This window comes from Trachypithecus francoisi, unplaced genomic scaffold (assembly GCF_009764315.1).
Source record: "Trachypithecus francoisi isolate TF-2019V2 unplaced genomic scaffold, Tfra_2.0 Lachesis_group11, whole genome shotgun sequence".
Taxonomy (NCBI): Eukaryota; Metazoa; Chordata; class Mammalia; order Primates; family Cercopithecidae; genus Trachypithecus; species Trachypithecus francoisi.
The window spans coordinates 2,587,706-2,614,480 of record NW_022681456.1 but is presented as its reverse complement, the minus strand read 5'-3'; the positions used below and the strand labels follow the sequence as shown (position 1 = coordinate 2,614,480).

General features: G+C 46.8%; 1 protein-coding gene across 5 annotated transcripts in view; it reads right to left on the bottom strand.

Moving 5' to 3' along the window:
- The window catches only part of RIMBP2 (RIMS binding protein 2), a 332,648-nt gene that overhangs the window by 167,314 nt on the left and 138,559 nt on the right, over positions 1-26,775 (bottom strand). The gene's annotated exons all lie outside the window — the stretch shown is intronic.

Below are 26,775 nucleotides of genomic sequence, written 5' to 3'. Positions count from 1 at the left end.
AGAACTTCCCCAACCTAGTAGGCAGGCCAACATTCAAATTCAGGAAATACAGAGAACGCCACAAAGATACTCCTCCAGAAGAGCAACTCCAAGACACATAATTGCCAGATTCACCAAAGTTGAAATGAAGGAAAAAATCTTAAGGGCAGCCAGAGAGAAAGGTCGGGTTACCCACAAAGGGAAGCCCATCAGAATAACAGCAGACTCTCGGCAGAAACTCTACAAGCCAGAAGAGAGTGGGGGCAATATTCAACGTTCTTAAAGAAAAGAATTTTAACCCAGAATTTCATATCCAGCCAAACTAAGCTTCATCAGTGAAGGAGAAATAAAATCCTTTACAGATAAGCAAATGCTTAGAGATTTTGTCACCACCAGGCCTGCCTTACAAGAGACCCTGAAGGAAGCCCTAAACATGGAAAGGAACAACCGGTACCAGCCATTGCAAAAACATGCCAAAATGTAAAGACCATCGAGGCTAGGAAGAAACTGCATCAACTAACGAGCAAAATAACCAGTAATATCATAATGACAGGATCAAGTTCACACATAACAATATTAACCTTAAATGTCAATGGACTAAATGCTCCAATTAAAAGACACAGACTGGCAAACTGGATCAAGAGTCAAGACCCATCAGTCTGCTGTATTCAGGAGACCCATCTCACATGCAGAGACATACATAGGCTCAAAATAAAGGGATGGAGGAAGATCTACCAAGCAAATGGAGAAAAAAAAAAGCAGGGGTTGCAATCCTAGTCTCTGATAAAACAGACTTTAAACCATCAAAGATCAAAAGAGACAAAGAAGGCCATTACATAATGGTAAAGGGATCAATTCAACAGGAAGAGCTAACTCTCCTAAATATATATGCACCCAATACAGGAGCACCCAGATTCATAAAGCAAGTCCTTAGAGACCTACAAAGAGACTTAGACTCCCATACAATAATAATGGGAGACTTCAACACTCCACTGTCAACATTAGACAGATCAACGAGACAGAAAGTTAACAAGGATATCCAGGAATTGAACTCATCTCTGCACCAAGCGGACCTAATAGACATCTATAGAACTCTCCACCCCAAATCAACAGAATATACATTCTTCTCAGCACCACATCGCACTTATTCCAAAATTGACCACATAATTGGAAGTAAAGCACTCCTCAGCAAATGTACAAGAACAGAAATTATAACAAACTGTCTCTCAGACCACAGTGCAATCAAACTAGAACTCAGGACTAAGAAACTCAATCAAAACCGCTCAACTACATGGAAACTGAACAACCTGCTCCTGAATGACTACTGGGTACATAACGAAATGAAAGCAGAAATAAAGATGTTCTTTGAAACCAATGAGAACAAAGATACAACATACCAGAATCTCTGGGACACATTTAAAGAGTGTGTAGAGGGAAATTTATAGCACTAAATGCCCACAAGAGAAAGCAGGAGAGATCTAAATTGACACTCTAACATCACAATTAAAAGAACTAGAGAGGCAAGAGCAAACACATTCAAAAGCTAGCAGAAGGCAAGAAATAACTAAGATCAGAGCAGAACTGAAGGAGATAGAGACACAAAAAAACCCTCAAAAAATCAATGAATCCAGGAGTTGGTTTTTTGAAAAGATCAACAAAATTGACAGACCGCTAGCTAGACTAATAAAGAAGAAAAGAGAAGAATCAAATAGACGCAATAAAAAATGATAAAGGGGATATCACCACCGACCCCACAGAAATACAAAAACCATCAGAGAATACTATAAATGCCTCTACGCAAATCAACTAGAAAATCTAGAAGAAATGGATAATTTCCTGGACACTTACACTCTTCCAAGACTAAACCAGGAAGAAGTTGAATCCCTGAATAGACCAATAGCAGGCTCTGAAATTGAGGCAACAATTAATAGCCTACCCACCAAAAAAAGTCCAGGACCAGATGGATTCACAGCTGAATTCTACCAGAGGTACAAGGAGGAGCTGGTACCATTCCTTCTGAAACTATTCCAATCAATAGAAAAAGAGGGAATCCTCCCTAACTTTTTATGAGGCCAACATCATCCTGATACCAAGCCTGGCAGAGACACAACAAAAAAAAGAATTTTAGACCAATATCCCTGATGAACATCGATGCAAAAATCCTCAATAAAATACTGGCAAACCGGATTCAGCAGCACATCAAAAAGCTTATCCACCATGATCAAGTGGGCTTCATCCTGGGATGCAAGGCTGGTTCAACATTCGCAAATCAATAAACGTAATCCAGCATATAAACAGAACCAAAGACAAGAAAACATGATTATCTCAATAGATGCAGAAAAGGCTTTTGACAAAATTCAACAGCCCTTTATGCTAAAAACGCTCAATAAATTTGGTATTGATGGAACGTACCTCAAAATAATAAGAGCTATTTATGACAAACCCACAGCAATATCATACTGAATGGGCAAAAACTGGAAAAATCCCTTTGAAAACTGGCACAAGACAGGGATGCCCTCTCTCACCACTCCTATTCAACATAGTGTTGGAAGTTCTGGCTAGGGCAATCAGGCAAGAGAAAGAAATCAAGGGTATCCAGTTAGGAAAAGAAGAAGTCAAATGTCCCTGTTTGCAGATGACATGATTGTATATTTAGAAAACCCATTGTCTCAGCCCAAAATCTCCTTAAGCTGATAAGCAACTTCAGCAAAGTCTCAGGATACAAAATTAATGTGCAAAAATCACAAGCATTCTTATACACCAGTAACAGACAAGCAGAGAGCCAAATCAGGAATGAACTTCCATTCACAATTGCTTCAAAGAGAATAAAATACCTAGGAATCCAGCTTACAAGGGATGTAAAGGACCTCTTCAAGGAGAACTACAAACCACTGCTCAGTGAAATCAAAGAGGACACAAACAAATGGAAGAACATACCATGCTCATGGATAGGAAGAATCAATATCGTGAAAATGGCCATACTGCCCAAGGTGATTTATAGATTCAATGCCATCCCCATCAAGCTACCAATGACTTTCTTCACAGAATTGGAAAAAAACGGCTTTAAAGTTCATATGGAACCAAAAAAGAGCCCGCATTGCCAAGACAATCCTAAGTCAAAAGGACAAAGCTGGAGGCGTCACGCTACCTGACTTCAAACTATACTACAAGGCTACAGTAACCAAAACAGCATGGTACTGGTACCACAACAGAGATATAGACCAATGGAACAGAACAGAGTCCTCAGAAATAATACCACACATCTACAGCCATCTGATCTTTGACAAACCTGAGAGAAACAAGAAATGGGGAAAGGATTCCCTATTTAATAAATGGTGCTGGGAAAATGGCTAGCCATAAGTAGAAAGCTGAACTGGATCCTTTCCTTACCCTTATACGAAAATTAATTCAAGATGGATTAGAGACTTAAATGTTAGACCTAATACCATAAAAACCCTAGAAGAAAATCTAGGTAGTACCATTCAGGACATAGGCATGGGCAAGGACTTCATGTCTAAAACACCAAAGCAACGGCAGCAAAAGCAAAAATTGACACATGGGATCTAATTAAACTAAAGAGCTTTTGCACAGCAAAGAAACTACCATCAGAGTGAACAGGCAACCTACAGAATGGGAAAAAATTTTTGCAACCTACTCATCTGACAAAGGGCTAATATCCAGAATCTACAAAGAACTCAAACAAATATACAAGAAAAAAACAAACAACCCCATCAAAAAGTGGGAAAGGATATGAACAGACATTTCTCAAAAGAAGACATCCATACAGCCAACAGACACATGAAAAAATGCTCGATCATCACTCATCAGAGAAATGCAAATCAAAACCAATGAGATACCATCTCACACCAGTTAGAATGGCAATCATTAAGAAGTCAGGAAACAACAGGTGTTGGAGAGGATGTGGAGAAATAGGAACACTTTTACACTGTTGGTGGGATTGTAAACTAGTTCAACCATTATGGAAAACAGTATGGCGATTCCTCAAGGATCTAGAACTAGATGTACCATATGACCCAGCCATCCCACTACTGGGTATATACCCAAAGGATTATAAATACTCTACTACAAAGACACATGCACACGTATGTTTATTGCGGCACTATTCACAATAGCAAAGACTTGGAATCAACCCAAATGTCCATCTGTGACAGACTGGATTAAGAAAATGTGGCACATATACACCATGGAATACTATGCAGCCATAAAAAAGGATGAGTTTGCATCCTTTGTAGGGACATGGATGCAGCTGGAAACCATCATTCTTAGCAAACTATCACAAGAAGAGAAAACCAAACACCGCATGTTCTCACTCATAGGTGGGAACTGAACAATGAGATCACTTGGACTCGGGAAGGGGAACATCACACACTGGGGCCTATCATGGGGAGGGGGGAGGAGGGAGGGATTGCATGGGGGAGTTATACATGATATAAACGTCATGCACATGTACCCTAGAACTAAAGTATAATAAAAAAAAAAAAAAGAAAGAAAGTGCTCCCAGAAAAAATAAATAAAAAAATATAAAATAATTTAAAAAAAAAAAAAACCAGTTCCAAAGACCATGTAGTCCGGCTATGGCAGCAGTTAGTCAAAGTGAGAAGCAGCATGCATCTCACGTGGCGCACCCCTCACCGTCCTGGACACAGCCTTAGTATTTATACTTTAGCCTCTGAAGTTTATTCCACGTAATAAATTCGAGGACCATAAATGCAAGCCTGAGCACACACCATAGCTCATTTGAGGACAGAAATATGATATTATTACAGAAAAACACATTGAAGTGGTAACTGACAAAAGTGTAGATACATTGCTTCCCAGAAAACCATCTGAATGTCTTAAAATCTAATAAGAGATCTATCCTGGGCACAGGTAAGCTATTCAACAACCACCTCACCTCTGGTTTATAGCAGGCATTTTTATGATGTTTTTATGGCTTTGACCTTGGAAGGATTTCTTAATAAAGCAGCTAAAACATGAAGCTGCTAGTGCAAAAGCCAGTCCCATACACCAGAGGAGGGAGATTGCCCGAGACCTTGAAAATAATGCCCCATGCCTGGCAAAACTTAATCATCATCTGGTTCCATTCTGAGCAATAATCATGAAAGGCAGCCGTGCAGACCGGCTTTCGGAAATACATTTCAATGAGCCAGGCCCATCGCCAGGCACGGAGAGGAGGCAGCACCCGACAGGAACATCATGGTTGTCATAGCAACCGCATGGCATGGCAGGTGAGCCTCTGCCCCCTCGTACTTCGGGGAGGAGGAGAGAAAATGAATAGGATGAGCAGCACTGTGCTAGATTCTGACCGGGAAGTCAAGGCCTGCTGCACTTGGGTTCTGGGTTTCAAGCAAGCCTATGTTTTCAATGCAGAGTTTTGTTGTTTTGTTTTGTTTATCACTCCACAGTAGGCCTGCCCTGGCACCATGCACTCTGTCTGCCCGGATCTTCATTAGCCGGCTGCAGAATAAGAAGCACTGTGGCCCAGACCTTCCCCTCATGTGGCCTGCATAGGGTAAATTCATATCCAACGGATCAAGGTGGTTTCTATGAAGCCCTGGAGACCGGTGATTCATTCTCACTGTTTGCATAATTTTTATCTTACCGTTTGTCTAAGATAAATGATTGGAACTCAGGAAGCGGTACCAATCAGGGTGCCATCTGGAAACAAATGGCACCTCCAGCTGGGATTCTGAAAAGTTAGACAAGGAATAATGTAGAGGGGCATGGGTAGAAGTAAAGTCCAGCCAGGGATGCTCAGGCACTCAGGATGGACAACCAAGCAACTATGAGAAACTGGTGACCCTCACCCAGGAGACCCAGGCCAGGGGAGCTGGACCCTTGCAGGGAGGTGCAGCCGCTAGAAACACCCCACCAGGAAGGAATGGAGATGAGGGAGGTTCCCCACCTTCTCGCCTGCTACCCTCCCATCTCAAGATGGTGCCATCCCCGTTGGCCAAGCCCAAATGGAAGGCAGACAGCTAGAGCCCAAGTGTGCAGTGCAGTCCCCAGGAACAGTGTGGAGAGGAGCAGGAAGGGGTTCAGGATGAAACGTGGAGGTCAGAGCACCAGGCCAGTGAGCAAGTGCACCTCAGGGCACTGTGCACCCTTAGGGCGTCGGTGCAGAGCCGTCTCCCATCGCCTTGCACCTCAGCTTCCTGATCTAAACAAGATGGTCATATCCTGTTATGGGTTAAGTCGTGTCCACCACCCCAAGTTCATATGTAAAGTCCTAACCCCCAGTGCCTCAGAATGTGACCTTGTTTGGAAATAGGGTCTTAGCAGACATGATGAGTTAAGATGAAGTCATACTGGAGTGGAACAGACCCTCGTCTCACATGCCTGTGTCCTTATCAAAAGAGGACCTTTGCACACAGACCTGCACCCAGGAAGAATGCCAGGTGAAGATGGGCAGAGAGGGGTGAAGCACCTACAAGCCCAGGAACACCAAGGGTGCTGGCAGACACAGTCAGGGAGAGGACTGCAGTGGAGCCCCCACAGCCTCAGGAGGACCCAGCCCTCCTGGCCCCTGGAGCTCAAGCTTCAGCCCCCAACTGTCAGGCAACACGTTTCTGTCTAAGCTGCCAGTTGCTCCAGCAGCCCGAGAAACTCATCCATGTCCCATCAGCCTGTCTGAAAATACAGGCAGGCCTGCCCTCAGCCACACGAGTGATCTTGGAGGCGGGCCCCACCCCAGTGGGGTGAGCTGGGATGTAGAACACCCCTGCCTGGCCTCAGAAGCGGAAACCCCTTCTGAAGCCCGCAACCCAGGTGACGCCTTGGCAGACTCACTACAGACTCTGAGCAGAAGGCTTGGCTGAGCTGTGCCCGAACTCTCGACCCAGAGAAACCACAAGACAGCAAATGTGTGTTGTTTAAAGCCACCGACTTCCTGTAATTTATTACACAGCAATCGGTGACAAATAGGTCACAGCTATAGATGACAAATTCAGCTACCTGGGGAGATTGATTTTTAAAAACACATTTTAAAATCCTCTTTATTCCTGGACTTATCTGTAGACTACAGTGTCACCTTGTTCAATGCCCTGCCTTCATCTAGAGACACGACCACAGACCCTGGGGTCAAACCGCCTGCCCCTCTCCACTGCACAGCTGTGGCTTCAGCAAGCTACTTACTCCTGGTCCCTGTGACTCAGTTTCCTTACCTGAAAAGTCAGGTGATAACAGTGTCCACCTCATTGTGTTGCAGAAGGAAATAAATAAGCAAGTAAGAGGAAATATGTGCTTAAGACAGTGTTCAGACTTGTGTCTGGCATAGAATAAATGCTCAGTGATGATGAGCGGTAATGATTACTATGGTTATGACAATGATGATTTGATTCTGTTCACCCAGGAATGAATCAACCACAAAATGCAACGGCAGAGGCTGATTCTTCCTGGGTCATTCTTGACAGTTTCTTAGCTGACAGCATCCACTCAAGTTCTCCCCTCATTGTCTCATGGAGAAGAGCTCACTAATGACACCCTAACAATTAGCACCACAGATAAATCTGGAAATAAACGTTTCCACAGTTATGATCAGTTTGGACACATGGGATCATAATATTCTGTGATCACCAACAGACACACCTCTCTCTGCAAACACACACAGCTGCCAGGGCGGGGCTGGGCTGGGCTTTGCACTTCCTGAGATTGAAAGAGCAAATTGTCTTCTTCACAGTGATGGTGGCAGGCAGAAATCAGCCGCTGGCTACTTCCACTCAAATCAGGCTAAGAGCATGTCAGCAGCCATGCAGCTCAGCCCAACTCCAGGGACCCACAGAAGAATGAGGCACGCTGTTAGGTCAGCAGGGAGAGCCCCGGAGACAAAGGGAAGAGACTGGGAATGCAGCCGGCCTGTGGTCTCACTCACGGGGTTGGGTGTGCAGTCAGAGGGCAGGTGGCCCCCTTGAGAAGGGCTGGTCCGAGCAGTGTGTCCAAGACCTGCACGGGCATCTGAATCCCCTGTGAAAAGGGCAATGCTGACCTGCTAGGTCCAGGGAGGAGTTTGCAATTCTGTTTCTAACCCGCTTCCAAGGGGATACTTTTCCTTGCTAAAATGTTGTTAAATGACATTTTGCTGTTAACCCTATAGACTTTCCAGGTAATTTATTAACTGGGTCATGAAATTGAAATTGTCAAATAGATTAGAAACTCACATTCTCCCTCTTTTTTAAAAGCTTATTAGTCTGTATTTTCATAATCTCAACTTCTGGTAACTTTATCTTCTCTTATGCCAATACCTTGATTTTTAGATTTTATTTTTAATAGACAACAAGCGCATGTATTTATGGGGTACAATGTGATGTTCCGATATACGTTTATATTACGGAATAATTAAATCCTGCTTATTATTGTATCTATTGCCTTATCTCTTTGTAGTGAGAAGATTTGAAATCTATTCTCCTGGTGATTTTCAAATATACAAAACATTGCTATTACCTACAGTCACCATGTTGCACAGGCAGTTCTCTTAGAATTTATTCCGCCTGACAGATATTTTGTATCCTTCCACCAACAACTCCCCACCCCCTACCCCATCCCCGCCCCCAGCCTCTGGTAACCATCATTCTACTCTCTGCCTCCGTGAGTTCGACTGTTTTGGATTTCGCCTATGAGTGAGATCACGTGCCATTTGTCTTTCAGCGCCTGGCTTATTTCACTTAGCATCGTGTCTCCCAGGTTTATCCAGGTAAGGGCAGATGAGAGGATTTCCTTCCTTTCATGGCTGATAGGACTCCACTGTGCATACACACCACATTTTCCTCATTCTCATATCCCCGAGGGACACTTAGGTTGATTCCACACCTTGGCCATGAACCTCATGCTCTCTTAACAAACACGATTCCCATTTGTTAGGGGTGGGCTGGGACTGTGTGCAGGGCACTGACAGAAGTACCTAATTCACATGAGTTCTTGAACTCTCCAAAGCTCCGTGAGACCACATGCTAGTACCTAATTCACATTAGTTCTTCAACTCTCCAAAGCTCCGTGAGACCACATGCTAGTACCTAATTCACATCATTAGTTCTTCAACTCTCCAAAGCTCCGTGAGACCACATGCTAGTACCTAATTCACATGAGTTCTTGAACTCTCCAAAGCTCCGTGAGACCACATGCTAGTACCTAATTCACATGAGTTCTTGAACTCTCCAAAGCTCCGTGAGACCACATGCTGTAGAGACTAAGGGTGCAGGCTTGGAAGCCACATCATGACTGTGTCAGCCTTGGAGCTAGCAGGTATTTAGATCCCAGATCCACCCCTTTGCAGGTATTTAGATCCCAGATCCACCCCTTTGCAGGTATTTAGATCCCAGATCCACCCCCTTTGTAACCAGATGACCCCGAGCAAGCTACTGTCTGCTCAAGGCCTCCGAAATTTCTTCTATAAAGTGAACAATAGTAACACCTGCCTCGAAGGGTTGTTTAGGACATGCTCTGCACCCATGAGGCATTTGCTCTTATGACTCACTCTGCCCCCAGTTTACAGAGAGGGAAACTGAGAATGGGAGAAGGGGGTAATTTGCTTAAAGGCAGACAGCTGGTCAGCGGCAGAGCTGCCACTCAATTACAACACATGAACAAAGTCCAGGGTTTGTTTAATCCAAGATCTGGGACTTACAACTCTCCTAGACAGAGCCAAAAATGTGTGCTAAAGGCAAAGTATTATTGCAGGTAGAATTTCTGTTTCCCCCACCATATTCAGGTAATGTGGTAAAAGACTTCTGAAGTTCAAATTCCAGGCTATCATACTTATTTAACCTCCTTAGCTTCATCTCCTTTTAAATTTCACTGCAGATTTGATTTGGGGGGAGGGCACAGTCAGGGGTCTCTGTTCCAGGGTTTCTCAACCTCAGCCCAGTGGCCCTTTTGGTCTGGAAGATTCTTTGCTGTGGGGCTCTCCTGTGCAGGGCAGGAGTTTAGCCACACCTCTGACCTCCAGCCACTGGATGCCACTAGATCCCCCACTGGTAGTGACCACCCAAAATGTCTCCAGGCATTGTTCTCTGGGAGGCAGGAGGTGCCCCCCTCCCACTCCCATCTGCTTTGAGATCCTCAGTCTAATCTACCATGAACTTCATGGGCTATACTCTCCCCACAACACAGCAATGCTGACTCCTCCCATGGCCAAGCTGTGCCCTTCTGTGGCCCACGTTCATGAGTCAGGAGAGCAGCTCATCAGTCGCATGTGTCTTAACCAAATGGGACCCTACTTGCAAAGTAACGTTCAACAGGCATAGATCAACCTGTTAGACTCCACCCAAAATATCTCATCATGGTTTCCCTCCCAATGCCCAAAAGCCATATTGAAATTTTCTTGTAATCAAGTATTAAGGACTGAATTGTGCCCTCACATCCAAATTCATCTGTTAAAGCTTTAAAACCCCTGGAACCTCAGAACACGATGTTCTTTGGAACTAGAGTCATTGCAGATGAAATCAGTCAGGAGAAGGCCATGCTGGAGCAGGGTGGGCCCCTGATTTAATATGACTACAGTCCTCACAAAAAGGGGAAATGTGAGCGCACAGACACCAATACAAAGAGAACGCCATGGGAAGATAAAGGCAAAGGTCAGGGTGATGCTTCTGCACGCCAACGAACCCCAGAGATGGCCACCAAATCACCAGGAGACAGGAGAGAGGCCAGAACAGGGACTCCCTCACACCCCTTAGAAAAAACCAACCCTGCCAACACCTTGATCTTGGACTTCCAGCCTTCAGAACTGGGAGAGAATAAGCGCCTGTTGTTTCAGCCACGCGGTCTGTGGACCTTTGTCACGGCAGCACTAGCAAATGAATACACAGAGACACTTATTTTCCCAAAGCCCAACATATTTTACGTCTTCATTCATTTTCCTGATGTCTCAAACCAGGGGTTGAGGCAACATATTTAGGGAAGCTAGGCCCAGGTCAGTGTGGTTAAAAGACGAGCATCAAATAGTTATTTGGGAACCTGACTGATAAGAGCAAGGAACCCCAAACCCAATTACCACCACCTTCTTAATTGCAGGAGTTTGTAAGCCTCTTTCTCCTTGATTCAGAGAACCCTAGAGCAGGTCCTTCTTGCATAATCAGGTGTGATTTTTCTAGCGAATCACATACAGAATACGGTTATGTTTAACTCCCAACTGACCATTAAACCCATGTGGTCATTTGTGTTAGCTCTGAAATGCATCTCAAATCCCATTTTTAAGCTAAGGGATGAATATTCACTAAACATAATAAAAGGGAGTTTCTGAAAGCAGAGGCAGCCATCCTAGTAATGCTTGACTCTGCCTTAGTTTTAACCCACACAACTCTTTTGCTGTACAAATCTGTTAAACAAATTTTAGGATGAGATCTTTCATTCTTCAGAGTTTGGGAAGAGTCTTAAATTTATCTGAATTTATCTTTTATTAATAATTTATTCTGATGGTTATAGTAACATATGTTCACTGTCAAAAAATGTTGAAATATAGAAAAGTGGCCGGGCGCGGTGGCTCAAGCCTATAATCCCAGCACTTTGGGAGGCCGAGACAGGTGGATCACGAGGTCAGGAGATCGCAACCATCCTGGCTAACACGGTGAAACCCCGTCTCTACTAAAAATACAAAAAAAAACTAGCCGGGCGAGATGGCGGGCGCCTGTAGTCCCAGCTACTCGGGAGGCTGAGGCAGGATAATGGCGTGAACCCGGGAGGCGGAGCTTGCAGTGAGCTGAGATCCGGCCACTGCACTCCAGCCTGGGCGACAGAGTGAGACTCCGTTTCAAAAAAATAAATAAATAAATAAATAAATAAAATATAGAAAAGTGCAGAAAAATGACAGGAAAACTATCAAACTCTGCAAAAGTGATGGTACCTTTAATATGTGAAATAAAGCATAAAATCAGACACAAGGAGAGGAGATATATCATCAATTTTTAAAGTTTAAGTTTTAAAATATATATCCATTACTCTTTTAGTGCCTTCTTTTTCTAATACTTAGCAAATGAAACATTTGTATGTAATCTAAAATTGGATTTTATTAACTTACTTCAAAGCCATCCTCTGTGAAACTTAGAATACTTTATTCACAAGGAACAATAGCTCCATAAAAGTCTTAATAGAGTGGAGTTTTATCTGCTAGAAATAGAAAAAGCAATTTAAGCCAGCTTAATTGAAATGGAAAATTAAGAGTTTACCTAGCTGGAAGTCCTGGCATAGATCAGCCTTCAGGAATGACTTGATCCAGTCATTTCTACTCTTTTCTGTATATCAAACTTGTGGTCAGACTGGAATGACATGGGTTCAGCAGGACCAGTCACCTTTGCTTGACAGCAACCAAGGGAAGGAAGTAGAGCAGTACTTCCAGAAGCTCACATAGAAGAAAGAAAAACCTTTTCTAGTAGTCACCCGTGAGCCTCTCCTCATCTCTCATTGGCCAGAGTTGGATCACATCCCCTGTCCAGGACCAACCCCTCATAAAGGCTGGGATTCTAAGGCCAAAGGAGCTTAGCCTTGGCTACAAGGGTGAGGTCCTTGGAAAAGGGGTGGATGACTTAAAAAAAACAGCAGCAGCTGGAGTTCTGTTTGGCAGGAATAAATGAAAAATGGATGTCAGTAAGCAACGAAGTGCCTTCTCAATTCTGTAAGAGTGGTCTGTATCTGACAACTTGTCAGAATTCCACTGGGCACATTCAAGAGTGAAGGGAATTTGAAAGACAGTGGAAAATCACTGAGCTGGGAGTAACTCACTGTGCATTTAATAAAATCTAAGCAAAAATCTCTGACAGCGTAGCTTGGTATGACGGACGGCTGGCCGTAGACAGCTTTTGACTTTACTGATCTCATCTCTCTTTCTAACTGAGGACTAAACTAGAAGCTAAAAACCTATTCACGCTGCATAAAATGTATCTGCTAAAACGTTGTTATCCTGAGTTTGGTTCTAAATCTAAGAGGGTTTTTCAAAAAGCATTTTAAAATCTTAAGGGCAAGTGACACACAAGGACCCACCCTGTCAATTTCACATTCCCATCACCCCTTAAACCAGTCTACATTTTTCTTCCACAAATAAGGGAATTACCAGACACTTCAAACGCGTTCTGATGCCCTGCCAAGCCTCTTGCTCAAAAGACATCTGGTGGCATCTCCCGCTGGAAGTCCAGTGATTAACCTGAGCATGAGAAGGCTAAATTGGTTCAAATACCAGATGGAAGAGAAGATCAAATGGTTGCCTGAAAGTCAGTGGGGTTGAATTTCCAGATCAAAGGTTAAGAGCGAAAGATTTAGGATTCTTCTACAATTATTAATTAAGCTGTTCAAAGGAATGGCACAGTCAGACTTCACAGGGACTCAAGTATGAAAACGGTGACTCATCATTGAGACTATACTGGGAGCTTTCATTTCTAATGCTAATATCCTTTGAAAGGATAAAAAAATATGCTCTACTGCAGCAGGGGCTTTATTTAAGTGCAATTATTTTTTCAGTGATGCTTATTTAAACCTTGAGCCAGGTTGGCCATTTCAAGCCAATAGTGAAGTCATCCCAAATGTACACTGACCAGAGGTGGGGGCATAGGTACCCTCGTCTCTCTTCCATGCAATAAACCTCACCCCTCCACCAACCCAGCAGCTAGAGCGATCCTTTTAAAATGTAAGTCAGCTTGCATCATTCCTCCATCTAAAACCCTGCAGTGGTTTTCCGTTTCAATTATACAAAAAAGCCAAAGTCCTTCCTAGGCCCGCCGGCTCCACATAACCTGGCTTTCCGGGCTTCTCTGCTGCTACGTTTTCTCCTCGCTCATTCCACCTCTGCCATAGCAGCCTCCCTGCTGGTCCTATACAAGCCGGGCAGTCACAGCCCCAGGGCCCTTGCACCTCTCTCTGTCTCCTCTTCCTCTTCTCCCAGGTACCCACATGGCTAACTCCCCCACCCTCCAGGTCTGTGGTCATACTTCATCTGAGGCCACCTTGACCACCTCTTAGAACTTTTCAGGTGTCCCCTTCCTCCTTAGTTTATTTCCCCAGCCTTTTCAGCACTGTGTTTTTCCCCAAAGCATTTCTCATTTAAATGTGCCAAATCTTTTACTTTTTTCTATCATTTTAAAAATTGGGGTGAGATTCACATAATATATAATTATTTTAGAGTGAACATTTCACCAGCAACAAGGGTACAACAAATGGCCAAAAAGCCCCTGAAAGGGCATTCAGCATTCGTAGCCATCAGGGAGATGCAAAGGAAATGGGGTGTATACATAGGATGGAATATTATTCAGTCTGAAAAAAGGAAGGACATTCTACCACTTGCAACAGCATGTCTTGGATAGACCTCAAAGACATTGTGCTAAGTGGAATAAGCCAGCTGCAGAAGGACAAATACTGTAACACTCCTTTTAATATAAGGCCTCTAAACAGTGGTGGTTAGCAGGGGATATAAGAGGGGGATATGGGGAGTTGTGGTTCCATGAGTTTCAAGTTCACTGATAAGCAAGATGTATTAGTTCCAGAGATCTGCTTTGCAGCACTGAGCCTACAGTGAATAAGGTGCTATGCACTTTAAATTGTGTTAAGAGGGTAGACTCAATTTAAGTGTTCTTACCACACACACACAAAAGGACAAAGAAACACAAGAAAACTTTTGGAGGTGAAGAGTGTGTTTATTACCTTGATCATGGTGATAACATGAATGTGTACATATGTCCAAACCTAAACTGTATAAAGTTTTTGGTTTCCAATTATACCACCGTAAAGCAGCAGGGGGAAGGAAATGTAAGTCAAAACCACAATGAAATATGACCTCATCCCCTTTATGATGCCTACAATTTTATTTGTATTTATTTTTTTGAGAACTCTGTCACCCAGCCTAGAGTGCAGTGGCATGATCATGGCTCACTGCAGCCTAGACCTCCCAGGTCCAGATGCCTATACTTTAAAATAATTTTTTTTAAAGTGGAAAGTTACAAATGTTGTCAAGGATGTGGAGAAATTAGAACTCAACCCTTGCTGGTAGGGATGTAAAACGGGAAACAGGGTATGGAGGATTTTAAACACAGAATCAGCTACGACCCAGCACTTTCAATCTCTAACTAGGTATGTATCATCATCAGCTGTCTCTCCCCAACGGATCATGAGTTCCACGAATCAATGATGTTGTTTCGTTTGATGCTGGATTCCAGCACCTATGGTAGTGCCTGGAAAAAGAGTTGGGCTCAAACTATGTTGGGCTCAAACATGTGGTTGCTTCCTCATTCTCAGAAAAGAACCAAGCCATCCCTCATTTTATCACTATTTCTAGGATAACCATGAGCTCCCTTAACTCAGAGATTCCTGCTAGTATCCCATCTACAAAATCCACCCCTTTTCCCTCTTTTCAAAATTATTTTGTAGCTCAATAACATGTATGGGGTCTTTCTTTGTAGATCTTTTTACTTATTACCATCACATTTGTTCACAGAGCAGCACAAAGGGTGATATGGAAAACACTGTTAATGAAATAAACAGAAAGCATTTATTTCAGGGCTGTTGCCACACAGCATTTCAATTTTGCTGGAGATGGGAGAGGGAAGAGCCAATTCACTGCCATATTCGATTGTCTTTAAAATAATATTGTTTCTACTCTCAAAAATGAATGGTGAGAATGTGAAAACCCATATCAGAGATGATGCATTTTCTTCCTTGCAGGCTTGTCAAGTATCAGTTCCTAATGAGAACTATGCAATGGAATTTGTCATTGATAAAGTGGGTCAAATCTGTAAACTGCCTGCCCAAGGTCAAAGGCTCTAATCTGCCAGCCCGTACGCTGAATTCATTTTGCTCAGTCTGCATAGTGTTTAATTTTTTTCATTTGTTGCCAATTTATACACACACACACACACACACACAAACATACTCAACAGCCCTAGCTTCTAAAACATATCAGGTGTTTGGGCAATTCTGGGCCCCAATTCCTATAAGGCAATAATAGAGAAAGTGGAGCTGCTATTGCCCCTCTAGACAAGAAGTGCAAGGTGGCTTGAAAAAATATGTGCACAAATTACCTGATGCTCCCATCTTTAAGGAGATGGAGATTAACTTGATTATGGGCTAAACTTAGTGGCTTGCTTCTAACAGAACAGGGAAGCCGTGACATGTCACTTCTGAGGTTAGGTTACAAAAAATACTGTGGTCCCTCTCTCCTTTGTTGTTCTAGAAGCAGCAAGCTATCATTCTATGAACAGCCTATGGAGAGGTCCTTGAGCTGAGGGTCAAAGCCTCCAGCCAATGACCAGCAAGGAACTGAACCTGCCAGCAACTACGCCAGACAGCTTGGAAGTGATTCATCCACCAGCTTCAGCTGAGCCTCTGGACTCTGCAGCCCCAGCCCACAGCTTGACTGCACATCTCGTGAGAAGCTGGAGCCAGACCAGCCAGCCAGGCCACTTCTAGGATCCTAACCCTCAGAAATGGTGAGATCACCAGAGTTTGTTCTTTTAAATTGCTAAGTTTGGGGACAATTTGTTACACAGCACTTGAAAACTGATACAACACAGTAACTAATACAATACCATGCTGCTGAATGTCTCCTAGGGCTGCATTAAGGGATCACCACCCCAGCCTTCGTGTTTTTCAGCTCCCTTTAATGGGCAGAGGGCAGCTGTGCCTACAGCTTGGATGGTTAGGATGGGCTTAAATGCACAGGAAACAGGAGAGTAGGAAATGCTTTCAAAGGCAGAGAGTCGGAAAGGAAGGCATAGAGAACATGAAAGAGGTGAAGGAAGTTGGTGTAAAGAACTCTGACCAGACTAAACCCTGGGAAAGTCAAACACAAAAAACAACCAGGAAATTAAAATTCTTTATAAGCAAGGAAGCTTTTGAGATATCTAGATGGGTGAAATTTTTATAAGTATTCACGTAATCATTATGGATTCAGAAGAAAGAACAGTGGATTAAAGACACAGAACATTTTTGTAGACCCCAGGTTTCCACATGATCTGGCACCTGGCATATGCAACACAAGAAGGCAGAGTCACTTGTCCCACTACAAATTGATTACTAGAAAGGCTGATGCTTATTAATTTGCATATGTCCTGATAAATGCGAGTTTGTAACATCACCATATTAGGATTGCGCTCATGTGCACTCTGATGTACTTTCCAGGCTGGAGCGTGTCTTGTCTCCTCTGGAACCCACCCTTCTATCCCCTACTCTGCCTGAAGGGACCCTGGAGGGAGACAGAATGGGGGAGAGGGAGGTCTTTGTCCCATTGTTTCCCGATAACTGGGCACTGGCACATTCCTGGGAAGGGGCAGCAGGTTCCTACTTGCCATTTTCCCATATTTGCAGGCTCAGCATCACACATCCCCCCCGGCATAGCAGCCACAGTGGCCAGCACTCCGCTCTCAGGGGTCTGAGTCCCCTCCACCCTGCCTCTGAGTCTTAATCATCCCACCTCTTCCCCCTGGTCCTCCAGCCTTGTGGGGGAAGCCACTCAGCATCGTCTTTTTAGGTCTCTATTACCCAGCCTGCAGTTCTTCATAGGGAATTCTCTCTGTGAAAATAATGAACACGGGCTCTGTCTCCTGACTCTGCCCCATCTGATACACCTGTGCCTTTCAGCGCATCTCCGACTGTCTTACCTATGCCTTGGAGCCATCCCACGAACATCACCTGCCATGCACCAAGAAAAAAACAAAGACCCGTGGTCCCAGGACCATTATATATGATGTTTCTTCCAAAAGGTAGCCTGCTGATTAGAAATCTAACATCAGATGTCCCTCCATTCCAAATTAGTTAAGGTTCTCTCCATTGTCAGCAACAGAAACGGCCTTTGGCTGTCTTAAGGTAGAATGTAATTTATAGGAAGAAGGCAGGGTTTCTCATAACTTCTACAGCAAAGTTCAACCAACCAACCTTGCAAGAGGGGAGACCGAGGACATCTCAGGGGACTCAGCATGGGGGTGGGGATTGAGATCTTTCTCTTCTGTGGCTGTTTCTCATGTGCTTCAGCTTCCCAGACACCTAGCTCCTCTGCCTCCTGGCCTGTAAGTTCCCAGGTACCCAGATCTGACCGTCTGATTAGATCCGTGGTGACCCTAAGTCAGCTCCTATGCAGGACAGAGTGCTCTGCTATGCACATAGACCCCGGGGCCAGTCCCAGAGAGCTGTGAGCAGCCATTCAGCCCTTGGATCCGAACTTCTAATTTTGGGTTGACAATGACGTGCTCTCCTCTGGGAAACCCAGAAGCAATGGAGAGACAGGCTCTGCTGCTCAGGAGACTCCAGTGGCAGTGGCAGTCTCTGCCAGACGAACAGCCCCTTTGCCAACTCGATCTGTGTGCTTCTTCCCAAGTGCTCAGAGCTAAATGCTTTGCTTTGAGACATCTGTTGAAAACACTTCCAGTTCCCCAATCCCACAGTCATGTTTCTTACATAAATGATTTGATACACGCTATTTCGCAAACTTTTTTTCCAGCCAGCTCCTGGGAGGTGGGCAGAATTATTTGAGTGCCAAGAGGGCATCTGCTGAGTAGGAAAGCTACTTCTGGATCCCAGGGCATCATCCAATGGAAAAAAACCCGAATTCTTAGATTTCTAAAATGCCACGTGCCCTCCTCACACAGCCACTGTAACTATTGGAGCTGTGTGTTAGTGATGGGGCACCTATCTGACATCTACTGCCTTGGAGACCCCCCCACTGAGAAGCTGGGGCAGACAGGACATCCTCATGTATTTTATGACTGTCTTCAGTTCCGTGTATAAAACCTTATTCATGTAGGATCACATGAAGCGGATTGGGAGCACCTACTAGACAGTCCACACTCTGCTAGTCCAGGACACGTCAGCTCCAGGGGCCCTGGGACAGCCTCGTCCAGGTCTAAGTGAACCACATGACCACACGAACTGCATGACCTCGGTCACGACCTGCCCGGCAGGCATCAGACTCATGAAGAAACATCAGGAGGCGGCTTCCAGGGAAGACAAAGCCTTGTTAGCTTAAAGAGCAAAGCATCCCCCTCCAGCCAACTCATTAACAGCATCCCAGGCTCTCTCTTCTCATGCCTGGTTCTTCTCCAAAAACCCACCACCCTCCACTGACTCTTGAGAAAGCCGGGGCTGAGCCACACAACCTAAAACCAGCTGTCCCCAACTGGAACCAACACCTGTCTACAGAAACTGACACGTGGTATGGGTTGGATCTGCGTCCCCACCACATCTCAGGTTGAATTGTGAGCCCCAGTGTCGCAGGTGGGGCCTGGTGGGAAGTGATTGGATCACGGTTTATACCATCGCCTTAGAGCTATTCTCCTGAGAGTGGGTTCTCACGAGATCCGGCCATTTAAAAGTGTGCAGCCCCTGCCTCTTCTCTCTTGCTCCTGAGTTCACCATGCAAGACACCTGTTCCCTTTTCACCTTCCACCGCGACTCAACGTTTCCTGAGGCCTCCCCAGCCATGCTTCCTGTACAGCCTGCAGAACCCTGAGCCCATTAAATCTGTTTTCTTTATAAATTACCCAGTCTCAGGTGTTTCTTTACAGCAATACATATATGGCCTGATACAACATGACATGGCCAATTATTTGCATTTAAAAGGCATCTACTTAATGGTTTATATAAATAATGAACTCATTGGAAACCTACCTTGCCCTGCACAAACTCATTTCACACACACCTTTACGAGGAAGGAATGCCAGCATGTTTGTATGAAAATCACACACCTTGATTATTTCCAAAATACCAAAGCACAGCCCAGGTCTGCTCAACAGGAAGATCCACTCTCTTTCCTCTCTCTGTGATTTATTAAAATGTGGAATTTTAGGCCAGGTTTGGTGGCTCACACCTGTAATCCCAGCACTTTAGGAGGCCAGGGCAGGAAGATGACTTGAGCCCAGGAGTTTGAGACCAGCCTGGACAACATGGTAAAGGCCCATCTCCACAAAAATTACAAAAAACTAGCCGGGTACGGTGGATTGCACCCGAAGGCCCAGCTACTTGGGAGGCTGAGGTGGGAGGAAAGATTGAGCCTGGGAGGTGGAGGTTGCAGTGAGCTGAGATCACACCAGTGCACTCCAGTCTGGGCAACAGAGTGAAACTCTGTCTCAAAAAGACAGACAAAACAAAAACTCTGAAATTTTAAGCTCTTTATGGGAATAAACGTCAGAAAGGAGGAAAACGTTGATATGTCAACACCTGAAGAATAGCATAAAACAGGAGCTACAAAAGGTGACAGGTAAGAGGTGAGGCCCTGGAATTAGACAGACCTGGGCTAGACCGCCTGCTCGACACCTGCTCTGTGTGGCTGGAGGAGTCGTCTAGACCGCCTGCTCTCTGCACTGCGGAGGAGTCGTCTACACCACCTGCTCCCAGCCCTCTGTGGAGCAGTGACTCTAGCAGTTGCCACACACACCATCATACAGGACTCTGACCTGATGAGAACAGTGTTAAGTGCAACATCGGGTCCTTCTTATGCACTTTCACAAACATGATCATGACCGGGAATAATCAACAAAGGTCACAGAATAAAAATAACCGCAGCAGTTAAAGCACTAGCGTGGCCAGGTGGTTTTCTTGAAGCAGGTGGATAAAGGAGAAATTAACTCAGCAAGTGCTTATTGAAGGCCTGCTATGCACTGGGGGATATCGCTGGTGCTGGGAACACAAAGATGGGGATGAAACAGGCACAGACCCTGCCCTCATGGAGCTTAGAACTGAATTTGTGGCGGGAACTGAGGAGAAAATGCCACAAAAGAAAACATGTGGCATCTTTGTTTTGGCATTTGAGGGAAGGGGCCTAATCCGCAGCAGGAACAGGGCTGAGTTCCAGGAGGAGGAGGAAAGAGACAGGTTTTAATGGCTCCGCATCATAAAGGGAGAAGGATTGGGGGGTTACTAGAGATGGGGGGAGAGAAGTAGCTCAGCCAGGAGAGGAGATGTTACTAGAGATGGGGGGAGAGAAGTAGCTCAGCCAGGGGAGGGGATGCAGGAGGCCCCGACGGAAAACAGTCACGCAGGGGTCCCCGCAAAGGGAACGACCCTGGCGGGTCCAGGAACTGCAACCCCCCACCCCCGCCAAGGCTCGATGTTTAGTGGTTTTTGACCACCCATTTGCTGCCGCACACAAGCCTCGGCTGCCGGGTCTGCTACTGCTACCCACAGTAACTTTTTTTTTTGTTTTGGAGAGAGTCTTACTCTGTTGCCCAGGCTGGAGTGCAATGGCACAATCTCAGCTCACTGCAACCTCAGCCTCCCAAGTAGCTGGAATTACAGGTGCCCACCACCATGCCCAGCTAATTTTTATATTTTTAGTAGAGACGGGGTTTTACCATGGCCAGGCTGGTCTTGAACACCACAGTAACATCTTAATGCCCAGACAATTGGCACCACCTGTATACTCAAGACCCTCCCATGCCGTCCCACCGCACTTGGGACAAAATGGGAACCTCACTGTGGCCTCTAAGCCTGTTTGTATCTGGCCCCCATGGCCTCTCAGACCTGCCGTCTGCTGTGTCCCCTTCACTCACTCGGCTGCCCCACACTGGCCTCCCTGTGGCCCCTCACACACCCAGGGAGCCCACATCAGGGCTGTACACGCTGCCCCTTCCCACCTGGACACCCCTAGAGCACCCTCCACCCTGAGCACCCTCCACCCTGAGCCCCGTCCCCAGGGCACCCTACACCCTGAGCCCCATCCCCAGGGCACCCTCCACCCTGAGCCCCGTCCCCAGGGCACCCTCCACCCTGAGCACCCTCCACCCTGAGCACTGCCCCTGGAGCACCCTCCACCCTGAGCAGCATCCCAAGGGCACCCTCCACCCTGAGCACCACCCCTGGAGCAGCCTCCACCCTGAGCCCCGTCCCCAGGGCACCCTCCACTCTGAGCACCCTCCACCCTGAGCACTGCCCCTGGAGCACCCTCCACCCTGAGCACCGTCCCCAGGGCACCCTCCACTCTGAGCACCCTCCACCCTGAGCACCGTCCCCGGAGCACCCTCCACCCTGAGCCCCATCCCCAGAGCACCCTCCACCCTGAGCACTGTCCCCGGGGGACCCTCCACCCTGAGCACCGCCCCCAGAGCACCCTCTACCCTGAGCCCCATCCCTGGAGCACTCTCCACCCTGAGCAGTGTCCCTGGAGCACCCTCCACCCTGAGCACCATCCCTGGCTGCACTCTGATGGTCGGCCTGTCCCAGCACCCTGGGTCACCTCCACCCATTTGCTGCTTCTGCACTGCTGCATCCATGCCAGCCTTGGCCATTGGTGTTTCTACTGTTTGTCTCCCAGCTAGCGTGTGCTCTGAGAGCAGACTCACTTCCGTTCCCTGCTCCAACTCCAGTGCGTGAAACAGCATGGCCGAGAGTCATGAGGAAGGCCGGGGATGAAGGAAACTTAGCACCAGTGACAGGGACGAAGCAGCCACAGTGTGGACCGGCCAGGGAGACAAAGGCCCCCAGCCCCTGGAAAGGCCACAGAAGTTTTAGGGGGAGGGGCTTCCCACTGCACACACCACGGAGGTCCTAGTGACTTGGACACATCAGCAAAAGCTGCCTCTGAAGATCCAGGCGCTCCCGAGTCACAAATGCACTCGCAGTAACCCCAAACACGGAATCACCCCCAAACCAGCATTCACAAGAAACACATTGATTTTCCTTCTTCCCGGCTCGCATTAGCGTCAGGTATAGAAGGGACCTTCCCGTGGACACTTGGCTCCCTGGGCCTGACGGCGGACTCGTCCTTTACAAGGCGGCTGGAGACGACCTGGTTCTTCCATCCCTTTCCCCCCTGTGCAGGTTTTATTTGGCTGCATGAACTTGCTAGATGATTCTAGAAAGCTGACAGGGGCAGGGATGTGACAGCAATTTCCACAGCATGATGTGCTGTTATAAAAAGCATGCTACAAAACAGACATAAGAGATGCAAACAGAAGAAGGCAGCTTATGCTCATTCAAGTTAATTAATCCAGAGGCTGTGCAGGAACCCACATGGTTTCCGGGTGGCGAAGGGGCAGTGCTCTGGGGAACCCTGGCGCACAGCCAGCACGTGTGCAGCAGGACGGCCTGCATGTGCTGTCACCACAGGACGGGGCCTGAGGGACGCGCCAACCAACTTAGGGGACAGGTGGAGCGAGGCAGGAGCCAGGGTAGGAGCAGGGTCAGGAGGGCTGTGGGAGCTGTGAGGAGGGACCCAGATTCCGCCACAGGGCATCCTTCTCCCCAGGGGGACAGAGCGTTCCACGGCAGCTGCGAGTGACGAAGCCTTCTTCCCACAGCCACTGCTGGCTGCAGCCAAGCAGATCCAGTTTAAGCGCCCAGCGCCTGCCGCAAAACGTGGTCAGACCGCAAAGCAAACATGGCAGCCTTTGAGAATGAGTGAGGCAACACTGCAGGCACCCTAAAGCACTGGTTTCATCAGAAGAAAAGGTACATATGTATTTATTCTATATATCTATACTTATTCTATATTTCTGTTTATTACATACTTTATATAGTATAAATATTTTTATATTTATATATTGTAAATAACAAAGCAAAAGACTCGGAGCATAGAGATGACGATTGCAAAAGTAACTGTTGGATTGCAGTAGGATCACAGGTCAGTATTTTTAAATATTCTTTATTGTTAGTATGATACTTTAAAAGACAGATAAGTGTTCATGCGCACATTTATGTATGTGCATGTGTGCATGTGGGTGCACATGTGTGAGGTGCGTATGCTTACTGGAGATATAGATGTGCTCAGAAAATGAGCTGCATAAATGCATTAGCGATTCTCTGATCTGGGTCTAATTAGACATCAGTGATGGGTCTGAACAGTCTTTGAAGTTCGGAGATGTGACTCCAGGACAGGGCAGGGTGGGCTGACCCCCACCTGGGGGGCCAATGGCGTGTCTGGTCCCCAGTGACAGGGGGTAGCCAAGGACGTGGGCACAGGAGTGGGGCAGGAAGGTGCCAGTGGAGAAACGCAGGAAGCCTGGTCAGCATGACACAGCCAAGCTGCCAAACTTCAGGATATGGGTCATTTTGAAAGCCCTCTAGGCTGATCCAGGCCTGGAGCATGGCTGTCCATGCAGAAATCCCATCCCCAGCAAGTCCCCCCGACATGCTCCCCTCCAGCTCACTTTCCAGCCTCCACCCACATCTCTGCAGGCACGCATGGAATTCAGAAGTGAAGGGAAAGAGTTGCCAATTCTGACGGGAAGGAAAATGGCAAGCAGAGAACTAAGCAGCTGCGTCTGTCTCCCCGAGTGGGTTTTCACGTCAAGGGATTATCACCGCACTAAGGGATGACATGCAGGGAGGTCAAGCTTAATTTCCCCCCTTCAGAGGGATTTAAAATGAAATATAACTAGCAAACAAGGAAATCTAAATGAGAAAAAAATTATCAAACAGATCAAAAGAAAACCTTATCGTAAACACTGTTTTGTTTCTGGTTGGAGCTAAATAAATGCAAGATGCAGCATTTTGAAAAACAGCAGCAGGTGTCCTGTGTGTTGGGGGTCAGTGGACGGTGACACCCACAGCCCCCGTGTTCATCACTGAGGAGGACACCCCACATGGACAGCCACCTCCTTCCCTAGGAACTCAGACTCAAGGGAAAGAACTCTTCTTCCCCACTCAGCCTAAGAAAACCCCCACGACAGAGTCAAATTCTCATCTCATTCTATTGCCAACAACATAAGAGAATTCTGGGGCAAGTTATTTCCTTTTAAAGAAGTCTGTGGTTGCCATCATTTTACTTTTTATCTAAAAGCTCCCAGTGTGTGCGAGAGACACGGAGATGCATCACTGGTAGGCCCCAGGCAGCTTTACCTTTCTGATCTGAGGTCTCACAAGCTCCAGCATCAGCAGCACATCCAAGTTCAAACTGCGGGAGCACAGGAAGACTAAACAGCAGTCCCTGGCTTTTCTCCAGGACTCCAGAGAGGTCATCAGAAGCCCCACTGCCTACCCCGGGGCTCACACCCCCTCTGCCAGCGCCTCCCTGTGCATAAGCTCCTTGGGCACTGTGGCTGTCAGCCACTGCTTGCCAACCCTGGTTCGCTCTGTCCACTCACAGGGAAGACAACTTCCTGGACGCCTTCATTAGTTAGGCCCATGCAGCCAGGTCTCCCCACGCATTGTGAGCGGAAGACCTGAGCACTGATGCCCTGTGCCAAGTCCTCCAGAATCACATCCCCCACCCCCAGATGCCCTGTGCCAAGTCCTCCAGAATCACATCCCCCACCCCCAGATGCCCTGTGCCAAGTCCTCCAGAATCACCCCCCACCCCTACCCTCTGGCGGTAGCCTGCAATGCTCACAGTACCAGAGCTGCTGGGGTCTCTGAGGGACAACAGTGAGCGGAAGTTCCCACCAACCCAGATGGATATGCCGCTGAAGCAAGAAACACACTTGAGAGGTTGGGGGCATGAGCCAGACTCTCCAGGCAGATACAGGAATAGAATTCCTCCCCTCCAACCCTTCTAAGCAATACTCATGTGACATTTCCATTAAAGTAAAGCCAAGTCCCCATCAGTGAATACGTCCCTTTCTACCGTTACCAACAAAGTTACAGTGTATGGATTCACACTCAATAACTACGTGACTCATTCCTGCCGGCAACTGTCAGGCCCTGTTCTAGGCACTGGGGATCCCAAAATGCAGGAAACATACAAAGCTTTGTTCTCCTTGTAGAGGGAGAGACCAATGTGCAATGTGCTACTTAGTACCTCGATGCAATGTGCTAAGTAGCGATAAGCAACTGTAAAAACAAAACTCCATGAAGGGGATGGAGGATGAAGGAGACCAGGTGGTCAGCAGAAGCTGCTCAGATGTGGCTGTGCTGGAGCCGCACACGTGGGCTCACAGGAAGATCTCCTCCGAAGTCGCGTGTGCTGAAGTCATCTGGTAACTTGAAAATAATCGTGGTGGAAATATTTACACTGTGGGAATGGGCAAACTGCAAACCAAAGGGTCCTGGGCTTTTTCATGACTTCCCCAGAAAGCTGGTTAATAGGACACCCCTGGATATTTGAATTGAGAGCAGAGGACAACAAGGGAGTGAGCTGGGTGGCTCTCTGCTGTGAGGAGGAGCATTGTGGACAGAAGAAACCGCCAGTGCGGAGGCACCGCAGTGGGAATTGTGTGATCTGCAGGTAAGCCGGGGAGGTGGAACCAACAGGCAAAAGGGCTGCGGACAAGTGAGGAGGAGGAGGAGTGGGCTGCAGATTGTACCTTGTAGGCCATGGTAGGAGTCTTGCTTTGTATCCTGAGCATGAGAAGATGTCTTTTCGATCTTTCTGTATCTTTTAATGTATACACCAAAACCACAGGCCCAAAGCAAAAACTACAAACAGGGACAGAAGGAAGGGAGAGTTTCATGACCACAGACATGGGCACTTCCTTCCAAGAGCGATGGCCCCGCATGGTGTGAGAATTGCTGGGAGCTGCGCCTCTAGATCCTCAGCAGGTTGGCCCACAACCCTTAGAGCCCTAAACACCCTACCCATGGGCAGCCGGCAAGTGGCCAGCTGCACGCCGGCATCTGAGCTGTGCGGGGTAGGTATCTCCTCCGCCGGAAGCAGACGGCCCCTGCATGTGCACTTGCTAATCTCCAGGACCAAAGCCATCACCCAGGAAAGAGAATCAAGCCAGACTATTCGGTGCTCCCAGCCAAGTGGCTGGTAAACTCGACCCTCCCTGGTTCTGGAAAATGGAGAGATGGGGCTGAAGCACGAGCTAGCTGGCAGGACAGGGAGGATGGCAGGGAGTCCTTAGCACAAGCTGCCGGCAGCAGTGACGAGGAACCCCGCCAATTGCCGAGAGGCATATGTGCGCACCACACGACACAAACACAAGCCCCAAGTCC